The following is a 12,741-nucleotide window of genomic DNA, read 5'->3' as shown; positions in this document are numbered from 1 at the left end:
TGACTGATTCATCTTTTGGATCACTAACTCCTCATATGCCACATATATTCACTTAAATTCCAGCTGTACCAATTAGTGTGGGCCACTAACAGTTTGGATATTATTTTTAGTGTGGTATAGAAGCCACAGACTATGTTATCAGTAATAGAAGGTATGAGATGCATCCTTTCCTGTCATTCACAGCTCATACAGTTGCTTCTTTAAGCCTATTTTTATATCTACTAATGTTGCTACTTCTCCTGAATCACAAAATGTCAACATAGCTTGGTATCATCTTTTAAAGGCTTGAAAAGTTGGCAGGCCAGGTGAGAAAGAATAATTGGATAAGCTTTTGATGAGCCATCATTAGAGTGATCCACTATTTTGCTCAAGTTAACTTCTATATTGCCAAGCTGTTCCTAATGACACTGAGGCAGTATCAGCAGTCCTCCTTGATAATAGTCTGCATGTCATGCATAAATTGATGTCAACATTAGCATCACTAGAGCAGTGGCTTCACATCAATACATCAACAAAATGTCTTCAACTGGACAGTACTAGTATATTGTGTTATTTTATGCAAAATTGACCACAATATATGATCTCAGTTATTGCAGACAGATCTCTTTTCTTCTGAGATCAATGAAACATATTATATTTGCCCTGACTTTTTCATTCCTGAGAGACCAATATTCTCTCTTTGGAGACAGGAGCACTATTCCTTAAATCTATAATGGCAAATCTTTGTGCATCAAAGAGTAATATATATGCAGCAATGTTTTCTATATTAATTGTCTTTCTATTTGATGCACTTAAATGAGAAAGCTTGGCACTATCAGAATAATAAAAAACTGAATGTCTAAGGATACTTTACTACAAGTAGCTGCAGATCCTGCTGCAGAAATTGACTCTAGCTTTGACAGTAGAAGCATTCTATTTCTAACATAATATTCAAATATTGATCACCATCACTGTTTGAGGCATGACTGGACTCAAGCTGCTATGGTGACAGCAGCAGACTCAGTCTAGTAGTCTGATTCATTGCAATTACATGCAGATTCATATCATTTGCTATACTTGTCTGTATTTGTAGCTATTGTTTTATAAGTTGTAACTATCACTAGCCTCTCCAAGATCACAATAGTAAGAATGGTACTCCTCTCCTGTCCATTCAAGTGCCTAATAATACAGCAGAGTTTTGAATCTCCCATTACTCAAGTTCATCAATTGTAATTTAAGTAGTGTATGCTTACTGTTTCTTAATATTATTACCAAACTGAACAGTCTTACATTGTCACATAAAGCACTAAAATCCAAGATGAAACCTATATAACAAAATGATATACATACTACACTTCATATTTACCTGAAGTGCTTCTGCTATTGATTTATAATTAATTTACCCTTTGGATTTCTCAGTGCTCATTCTGAATCTTCTGACATCAGTGAGATGATGAGAATGTCAAGATCAAATTGATGATCTTGATTTTATCTTTAGTATTTGTCTCATAATATTCTATATGTGCCATGTAAAATTCTGTCAGTCATTCAGGACAGTGGAAGTTCTATTGCTTCACAATGCAATTTATAAGGTGTCACAATTTAGTGCTATTCAATGGAGTTTTTACTGACTCATTGAGTAGCTTTATAAATATATACACACTAATTTTTCAACAATTTTGTTAGAGTGAGAGCTGAAAAATATCAGAATCTCAGGCATGGTCATGGTTTCTATGAATAGCACCAGAAAATATTTATACTATAGATATATAAGTATTCAAGAGATGTGAGATATTTGTTCTCAACCCTCACTTGATTTCACCACCCTATATTCTCCTGCAGTTATCACTAGCATGTCTGTTTCAGAAATTTCTTCTTCTATTCAACCTGAATAGCAAGAGGTAAGTGAACCTATAAGTTTGATCTTCAGAAAGATGGAACTTTCTGTTTCTGTCAAACTTTCTGGTGCATCTGAAGAATCTCTGACTGAGTGTAGGTTCATTCATTATTATCAGAAATAGCATGATAGAACATTTCTGAAATAATTCATCAGTGAGAGCTGAGATGGTGCAAGTAGGACTAAAAATGTAGATCAGCACTAGTTCTCTGCTACAACAATGAAAAAAGAAACCATATATCTCTACTATACTCTCAGGAGACAGCCTAACATCTTCATTAAATTTCCACTCTGAGTCATTATGACATTGTTGAGATAAGTTGGTCAAGATGCTCTTATTGATGATTGTGTTAAGCTCAAATGATATGTGACCTAAACATGTGATAAACTGACACTGTCTCACACTTTGAGCAATGATGTCAGAGTCCATTTGATATATTATATGGTTTTGTATCACAAGGCCTTTAGATTGGCTCAAGATAAGATGGTGAAGAAATAAACTTTAGCTCAAAGCTGAGGATACTACAGTGAGAGCTATGCTACTTATATACTAGTCATCATCCATTTAAAGATATAACTATCTAATTGTGTGTCCTGGCATTATAGAGTGTTTTGTCCAGTGTCATTAAGCTACCTACAAAAGGGTATTGTCTGTCATTGAGTAGTAACCATTGCATTGAAGGACAATGACTGACTAGGCATTGTTGTGATGACTAAGCCTGATCTCACAGTCCTAAGTACTGGCCAAGCACTCTGACTAAGCAAAAATAAGAGTCAGTCTCTTGAATAAAAGATAAAAATATGGAAAAACTATAACATTACCTCCTCCTTAAGACTATTGTCCTGATGGCTTAAATTAGGGATAAGTCTGGGCATCCAGAGAGCAGATAACCTACCTTCTTCTTGTAAGATTCATGAAGATATTGACTATTAAATTGGTCAATGCCTCTGGTCATATTCACATATTGCATTCTCAGCATCTGTATGTTGTTCATTGATTCATTGATTTGACTTGGGTCTATAGTCTTTTCAACTGATCAGGTAGTCAGCTGTTGTTGTTATTCTACCACCTTTAGCCTTGATTTTTTATAATTTGTAGTTCAATATCTGATCAACTTTATAGTGTTCTTTATTGTCGATGGAGTTGGATGGTGGCAGAGGCAGTCATTCCTGATTAGAGAATGCCAGTATGATATATGGTGTTAATAATGTCTCATTGAAAATATCATATATTTTCCATATGCTTAAGAGATGCAATTTGTAGGCAGAATTGCCTACTTTTGTAAGGATAGAGAATGGTCTGATGCATTTGTCAGTGAGTTTCCATTTCAGGTGGAGGAGATAGAGGTTTATTGTATTCAGCCAAACTTTATCATTGACTGAATATTCATGGAAAGCATAGCAGTGTTTGTCATATTGCTTCTTTATTATTATTGCAGTCTTTTTAAGAGCTGTCTTAGTCTTAGTATGGATTTTTACTATAGTTGTAGCAAAATCAGTGGAGATGGGTGTGGAGATGTGTGTGCATTCAGTTTGAGTAATGTGAGGGTGTCATTCATAGTTTACAAAGAATAGTGTCTTGTCTGTGGCTGAGTGTATTTGGTTATTATATTGGAAGGCTGCCAGTGTAAGCCATTCCACCCAGTCATCTTGTTGATAATGTTACCATTTTTCCACTTTATTCCTTATTTTCTATCTTTGACCCCTATTTATGCTTAGTCAGAGCACCTAAACCAAGTGTTTGAGACTATGGGATAGGCTTAGTCAGCACAACAAGCCTATTCAATTATTATCTCTTGACATGACAGTGTTGCTCAATAATGCATAACAAGCTTTTGTGTACAGTAGTGATGCCCAAAGACAATAAGCACAAAGGACTTGACAATATACAATATAAAGGAGTATAATTAGCTATGAACTGTAACAGTATTTAAGCAGGCTCACTCTCACTGGTAATCCCCAGCTTCAAGCTAAAGTTTACTCTATACTATTTTATACTCAAGCTGATCCTAAGACCTTGTGACACAATGATCAAAATATGCATCAGTGAATTCAGCTGATCTCCTGAAGTGTGAAGAGACTTCTGTCTATCATGTGTTTCTATTCATATAATGCTTAGGTCTAACAATTAGCTCAAAGCTTCTTTCTCTCTTTTCTTATGCATGACTAGTGTAAAGGAAACCAAATGCCCTCTATCAACTCATCAGATCCTAACTTTGATTATGAGTTCTTTGAACTCCTTGCATCTATCATTGGAACATTTTTAGGATTATTAGTGATCATCCAGCTGTGCCAGAGATGCCAATCAATCACCACCTAGACTATTAGACACTATAATGAGTTTGAACACATCTAACATATTCTATGCAATATAACCCCTGATCTCTCCCTTCATGACATCCCTGAATTCTGATGAATATCCCACCAGCCTCCAACAAGCCTCTTACCTGAAGCTAGGCCTAGCTGCTTGTATCAAGAGAACATTCAAGAAAAAGAAAGATACCAATACTCTCTCTGATGACCAGACAGCTGAAACAGTAACAATCACATTGCAGGATTCTGTAATCTCTGGATCTCATCTCCTATTTCTAATCATGAAGACAAGGATCTCTCCAAAGACTTCTTTGAGCAGTCCCCATCTCCTGACCCTCTCACTGCCTCTAGAACCCATGGGATTGCTGACATCACCCAGGACTCTCTTGATGCTACTAGAATGGCTCAAGGATCCCAATATCCCTCTTGGAACACCTCACCAATATATATCACATTAGCTGGAAGCCCTACCACTAGTCCACCACTCTCTGCTGGAACTAGCACCAGAATGGGGAGGAGCCTCTCTCAGCATCTGGATGATGAGTGATAAGGATGGAAAGAGCAGGATAAGATTATCCACCAGCTCTTCCTCACTTGGGACCTTAACATCCTATTCAACTATGACAAAGCAGTCTGACAAGAAGAACAATAAAGAAGAGAGGCTCCAGAGTATGAATGAGCTTGGAACATGCTTACTATATGAATTCTGAAGGAGTGGCAGAGAGCTCTTGAGGCTACAGAGTATGACTGGCAGCATTGTGAAAGGCAGCATCTGGTTGAGGCTGCATGACTCAGGGCAGGATTGCTAGACTGGTAAGGGCTCTGTACTGAGCTCTCTCTCTCCACTCCTATATTCTAGGAGTCTAGTACAATAGAAGAAGATGATCTATAGGCAAGCAGGCCCACCAAAGTCCTCACTGCTGATGAAGCTAGAAATGAAGGGGACAATAGAATCTCACCACCTCCCTGAGATGTGTTACGATTTTATTCCTTTTCCTTTCGTTTTACCCCTATTCATGCTGAGTCAGAAAGCACAAGACCGTGGAAGGCTTAGTCAGCACAACTAAAACCTTCCATCAAGACACCATGACGGTCGCGCTCGACGACATACAATCATCCTTTTATGTACGATAACGACGCTCAAGGACAAGAGCACAATGGACGAAGACACACATAATAAGCAGTAGTATAATTAGCAGACAACCGTACTGTATTTAAGGACTGCAGCTCTCGCTGGTATACCCCAGCTTCGAGCTAAAGTTTATATTCATACCATTCTACTCTCGAGCCACTACGTGGCCTTGTGACACACTGAACCGATAACATCATAAGTGGACTCAGGTGATCCCTCGAAGTGCGAAGGGACATCTGTTTATCACGTGTTGTCATATCATGTGTCGCTTGGGCTTAACAATTAGCTCGAAGCTTTCACCTTCCCTTTCTCAAGCCCAATTGTGCTGAGAAACCGAATGCCGCCAGTAACAACCGCAGACCTCAATCACGACTTCTTCGAGTTAATAGCTTCCATTATCGGAACATTACTCGGTCTCTTAGCCATCATTACCCTTTGCTGTGGACGACAGTCAGTAGCAGCTTGGATAGTCAGGCACTATCAGGCGTTTCAACACATCCAGCGAATCCTACGCAACGTAACCCCCGATCTCCCCTTCCATGACATCCCCCCCTCCGCCAGAACGTCCTTCTTCCCGCAAGGGGGACCCGTACCAGAAGCCGGGAATAGCGACCCGGATCAGAGGAGCCTTCACGAGGAGGAAGGACCCGAACACCCCCGACGACACATCGGAGACTGTCACCCTGCTCTCACAGGGTTCTGGAACCCGTGGACGACGAACGTCGCTCAGGAGCCCGCCGAGGTCTCCAACTACGTCACTCCAGCAGGCTCCCCTGAGCATCCCGCCTCCCCAATTCCCTCAGGGATTGGAAACCGTGCTCGGGACTCCCTTGATGCCGCTCGGATGGCTGCGGGACCCTGCGAAAGTCCCGACCCCGCCCAGAACCCCCCCGAAACCCCCACTGAGCCAAACTCCGGCTCTAGCCCGTCCGTCAGCAGGCTGGGGGTCGACAATCCGCGAGGAAGGGATATCCATCCCGACTACGACAACGTGGACATCGCCATCTCTGCAGCAGGGGATCCGTATCGACACCTCCACATGGGAAGTGAGCCCGAGACCGGAACCGCCAGCGAAAGGGGGAGAGCCACTACGAGAAGAATCATCCAAAGGATATTCCCGGAGTGGGACCTCAACGTCCCCTTCGACTATGATGAGGCAGTCAGGCAGCAGCAGCAGAATCAAGAACGAGAAGAGGCAATCAGGCGAACTCAAGAAGAGCTCGCCGACTACGTCCGAGAGGAGGCCCGAGAGCGGTATGAAGCCGCAGAATATGACCGACAAGGATGAGCACAGAGAAGGAGAGAGGAGATCGAGAGAATGGGTTCAGCCTCTCCTAGGGAGTATGAGCTCTGTACCGATGCCGGATCCCCTTTCAGGGAGCCCGACTCAGAAGACGATCCATGGATGGGACCTGCCAGTATTATCAGCTGGGACGAGGCCATTAGATGAGGACGAACCGGAGAACCCCAGACCATCGACCTCGAATACCCCGCCCGCACCGACACCATCTCATCCGACGCCGACTCCGTCCTCGGAGCCTATGGGCTCCGAGTACCCGACAATGCCCACGTCTCTGACCGGGCTCTCCAGCGATTCCTGGGTAGCAGGGTCGCTCGACAATTTCTCAATCCCGAGTTCCAGCGACTCTTCAGCCGCTATAGCCGAGAACTGGAGGAGACGAGAGCACGCGGAGGAACGCGCTACAGTCGGCTCAGGAGCCCCCCCATTGCCCAAACCAGCGATCGGGGAGACGACGGGCCTAGTACCCAAGTCAACGGGAGGGTCCCCGACGACCCTTCGTCCTCTCGAGCCGTCCATTTACGACCAGCCCGTCAGTTCCCTCCTCGAGGAAGGGGACAGCGGGGACGAGGGTGACGAGGAGGACGACGAGGACAGTGACGACCCATATCGACAACGGCTGGAACGGGCAGGGGAAGATACAGATGAAGAAGCACTGCGAGAGGAGATTGAGAGAGCCAGGGGCAAAGAGTATCAGGAATTGTACGAGCAGGGCAGGAACTACTTATGGCAGGACGCGCGCTGGCAAGCGACGTCCCTAGGACTCGAGTATAGGTATGCGGCGGGTACTGAAAAGGAAAAAATTCTACAGTATGCCGCGACAGAGTACGCGTGGAAGGAATACGGGCGACGGCACCTGGAAGACCCCCTCATGCCGATACCCCCGTATCGGCCCGACAACAGACCAAGAAAACCGGCACCAATGCCGCGCACCCCCCCTGTACCACCCAGACAGGCCGTCTATGTCGCCCCCTCTATCCAAAGTCGGGCCGACGACAACCCGTCCATCCGAAGCACAGCTTCGTGACTTATCCAGACAAGAAATCGGCCGGCATGGCAAGCCGCTCAAAGGCAGAACCCCTGGACCGGCAAAGGAAGTCGGCTCCTCGGCAGACAACCCCCCCCGGACCAAGCAGAATCAAGTGGGAAGGATCCCATTCGGGACGACCCTGAGGCGGTCCGCCTCGGGTTCACGGTGCGAGACGGGGTAATCGTTCGGGTAACCGACCCGAAGGGAAGCCCAGTCGCAGACGATAACTCATTACATTCCTTCCCCGGGCCACCTGCGGAATGGAAACAACCACCGTTCGACGAATGGCCCAACCCGATGGGGGCACTCCCGCACAATGCTAACGTCTTACAATGTCACCCCGATCTTCTCCGCAAACCACGTCCCTTTAAGGGAGTCTCTGACGACATTGATCGGTTCCTGGTAGATTGCGAACAGTACTTCGAAGTCTACGTCGGATACATCGGGACCGACATGAACAAAGTCGCCTTCGCCACCTCCTATCTGGAAGACAAGGCGAAGACATGGTGGATCCTCATCTCCCCGAACTTCCGATCCACCACCAGGGAGCATTATCGGTATCCCTCGTGGCCGGTCTTTAAACGCATGCTGAACGACAAATTCATTGATCCCGCCGTTCAAGAAGTGCACAAGCAGAAGATCAAGGAGTACAAGATGGGGGATAAAGCGGCCACCGACTACTTCGACGAGCTGGAACGGCTCGCTAAACTCGCAGGAATCAGGGAGGATACCGCAAATGATGGAAGGATGGTAGAAGCCCTCAAGCGGGGAGTTCCATCCTCGTACCTGACGATGATCTCAGCCATGGGCGTCAAAATGCTGATGCCCGTCGGCTACAACGAATGGAAGGAAAGGATCGTCGAAATGTACAAGGAGAGGCAAAGGCAGAAAGCGGAGGCATCGACCTTGCAGGACTATGGCAAGAAGTCGACACCGCCAACCCCGAATAAGTCGGGGCAAACTGCCGGGAAACCATTGGGAACTCCCACGGCAACAAATTATGGCACGCAGAAGACTGGGACGGGGACAACTTATACCGGCGCCGGGAAACCAATGGACATTGACCGGATGAAGAAGGAAGGGAAGTGTTTCAACTGCGGGCTGAAGGGCCACATGGCCAAAGACTGCCCAAAGAAGAAGCGAACCCGTGAAGACATACAGGTGCAGATCGCCGAGTTACAGAAGGAGGACGAGGAATTAGGCAAAGAAACGAAGATCAAGGAGGTAAAAGACAGGGCCGATCAGTAAGCGACTCCACTGAATCGGCCAAAGGACTTCATGGTGTGCGGGCCCCCACCATTATGCAGACTTACGGTACCTCTGTAGTTACAACGCATTCGAATATACCCCGAATTGTCATCACACACCCCAGAGAGTTGCAAAACAAAACTCAAACGCCCCCGGGCCGAACACAGGCAGAGAGCCTGAAAACCTGGCTCAAGCCATTCGACACCGAGTGGACATGGCGAGCCATCAAGGAAGCGGGAGATGAGAAAGCAGCCGCGGCCGTACTCCATGGATGGATACACCGCACTAGGACAGGAGAGGTCACTGATGATACCATCAACGACCTCAGGAAAGCCGAAAGAAGCCGAGCCTTAGAGTGGCTGGATGAACTAAAGGGACCACAAAAGTTCGTCCGACGAGCCAAAACCCTGGGGCGAGACTTAACCACCAAAGCGCAAATCGAAACCCTGACCAATAGAACCACGTACTCGGTAACCGCCCTCATTGACAGCGGATGCACCAGGAGTTCTATTAACCGAGCCTTCGTCCAAAAGCATCAACTTCCTACTAGATCCACCGCGGCACCGATCCCAGTATATAATGCCGACGGGACCAAAAACCAAGCTGGCTCGATCACAGAATTTGTTGAACTCCGACTCACCATCGGGGATCACTCGGAACGGATCGACCTGGCCGTCACGGATCTTGGAACGAAAGAACTGTTCCTCGGCCATGATTGGCTAATCCGACACAATCCGCTTATCAACTGGAAAACCGGACGACTGACATTTGCCCGATGTCGGTGTCGGAAAATCCCGTATGAATTACCCGATGAAGACCCGGAAGACCGATGGGACGAGGAAATGGAGGATGGTGAAACCATCCTGGCGGTAGACCTGCAAAAGGAGATCCATATTCGGGCAGTACATCATGCCAATAACCTGGCAGCCAAAGCAAACGAGGGGAGGGAGGAGAAGACGTTCGAAGAGATGGTACCGGAGTGGGCATGGGACTTCTGAGATCTCTTCGAAAAAGAGAGTTTCGATGAACTTCCAGATCCAAAGCCTTGGGATCACGCCATCGAGCTGATCCCCAATGCTAACGCGAATCTGGACTGCAAAACCTACCCTCTCGGCAATCAGGAACAACAAGAACTCGACAAGTTCCTTGACGAGAACTTGTCCTCCGGGCGAATTCGACCATCAAAGTCCCCTATGGCGTCACCCTTCTTTTTCGTAAAGAAGAAGGACGGTAAACTCCGACCCGTCCAAGACTATCGGAAACTCAATGAAATGACAATCAAGAATCGGTACCCCTTACCCCTGATCTCCGAGCTCATGGATAAGCTCCGAGGGGCCAAATACTACACCAAGCTCGACGTACAATGGGGATACAACAATGTCCGGATCAAGGAAGGGGACGAATGGAAGGCAGCGTTCAGGACTAACCGAGGGCTCTTCGAGCCAACGGTGATGTTCTTCGGCCTGACCAACTCCCCGGCCACCTTCCAGTGGATGATGAACGACATCTTCAAGGACCTCATCGCCACTGGAAAGGTTACCATTTACTTGGACGACATTCTCATTATGTCCAAGACCAAGGAAGAGCATCGGAGTCTGGTCCGACGAGTACTCACCCTCATGAGGAAACACAAGCTGTTCCTCAAAGCGGAGAAATGCGAATTCGAGGTACTAGAGACTGAGTACCTCGGAGTGATCATTAGCGAGAGAAGTATTCGCATGGACCCAATAAAGGTTGCAGGAGTAGTCGACTGGCTGACCCCAACTAAGAAAAAGGAGTTGCAGTCATTCCTGGGTTTCACCAACTTCTACCGAAGATTCATACGAGACTACAGCAAGATCGTACGACCTATGACTCAGCTTACTGGCAATGCCCCCTGGGGATGGGGAAACCCTCAGCAGCACGCCTTCGAAGACCTAAAGTGACGACTGGCAGAGGATGTGGTCCTTGCCATACCATCACAAGAGGGCCGGTTCCGCGTAGAAGCCGATTCGAGCGAGGGGGCTATAGGTGCTGTCTTGTCCCAAGAACAGGACAAGAAATGGCGACCTGTCGCCTTTCTCTCAAAGGCATTAACGGTGACAGAAAGGAACTATGAAATCTATGACAAGGAGCTGCTCGCAATAATGCTCGCCCTTAAAGAATGGCGACACTACTTGATCGGAGCAGTCGAGACCTTTGAGATCTGGACTGATCACCAGAATCTCCGATACTTCCGACAACCTCAGAAGCTAAATCGCCGACAAGCCCGATGGGTCACCGAACTCGCCCAATACGAGTATACGCTCCATCATAAGGCTGGAGTCACCAACAAAAAAGCCGACCTCCTCTCTCGTCGTGCAGACCATGATCAGGGGGGGAACGACAACGAAGGAATCGTCATCCTTCGCCCTGAACACTTCCGAGCAATGATAATGCCCACGGAGGAGGAAATACACAAGCGAATCAAAAGTGCGACTCGAGACCCGCACCAGTGGGATCAAAGGATCGCCGCCTCGCTCAACCATGAACGAGGACTAACAAAAGAGGAAGGGATGATCCACTATGATGGAAGAATTTACATCCCACGTGACCACCGTCTCCGTGGCAAGATCATCGCCATATACCATGACCATGCTACAGCAGGACACCCTGGTATCGCCAAGACGAAGGAACTCGTACTCCGAGACTATTGGTGGCCTAAGCTCACCAATGACATCACGTCTTACGTCAAAGCTTGCGAAGTCTGCCAGAGAGGGAAAGCGTCCACGCAGCCAAAAGCGGCCCCATTACATCCTAATGAGATACCATCACAGCCATGGACTCATATATCAGTGGATATGATTACCGGCTTACCGGACTGCAACGGCTATGACACAATCATCGTCATAGTCGATCGGTTCTCCAAGGCGATCATCCCGATCGCATGCTCAACGGAACTAAACTCGGAGGGATGGGCGAAAATCCTATGGGACGAAGTATATGCAAAACACGGCATGCCACAGGTGGTCATCTCTGACCGCGGGCCACAATTCGTCTCCAAATTCCTCGCCGACCTATACAAACTGTTGAACATAACACCCAATGCATCGATGGCATATCATCCACAAATGGATGGGCAAACCGAACGCGCAAACTAAGAAGTTGAAAAATACCTCCGGCTATTTATCAACTACAAACAAGACGACTGGGTCGAGTGGCTCGCACTCGCCGCCTTCCAACACAACAACAGAGTACACTCCGCCACAGGCCAGACCCCTTTCTTCGTGAATCACGGCAGACACCCACATCTAATGCAAACAAATCTTCATAAAAAAACGACGACCCCAGCTTCTACAGACTTTGCCGCTATGATGGCAAAAATACATACGGAAACAAAGAAGGCGCTAGAGAAAGCGGCCTCGATGATGAAACTACAATACGATAAACATCGACGCCCTGCACACGAGTATCACGTCCACGATAAAGTCTGGCTTGATACAACAAACCTACACCTTCCACGGCCGAAACGAAAACTCACCGACAAGCGCACCGGACCCTTCGCAATCATTGCAAAAGTCAGAGAATCGGCCTATAAACTACGCCTACCGGCGACATGGAAAATTCATGACGTGTTCAATGAATCCCTATTGACACCTTACATCGCGCCAGCCTTTCCCAACCAGGAACGACCACCGCCTCCACCCCCAGACTTGATCGACGACGAAGAACACTACAAAATTGATCAGATACTAAACCACAAACTCCGAAAAGTAAAAGCCCGTGGGGGCGGCATGACAACGACGGTCGACTACCTCGTTAGTTGGAAAGGTTATGGCCCGGAATCCAACCAATGGATCAACGAAAAATACATGAACGCGGAC

This window comes from Guyanagaster necrorhizus (assembly GCF_019112545.1).
Source record: "Guyanagaster necrorhizus MCA 3950 unplaced genomic scaffold BT62scaffold_21, whole genome shotgun sequence".
NCBI lineage: Eukaryota > Fungi > Basidiomycota > Agaricomycetes > Agaricales > Physalacriaceae > Guyanagaster > Guyanagaster necrorhizus.
Note: the sequence above shows the minus strand (reverse complement) of the source record.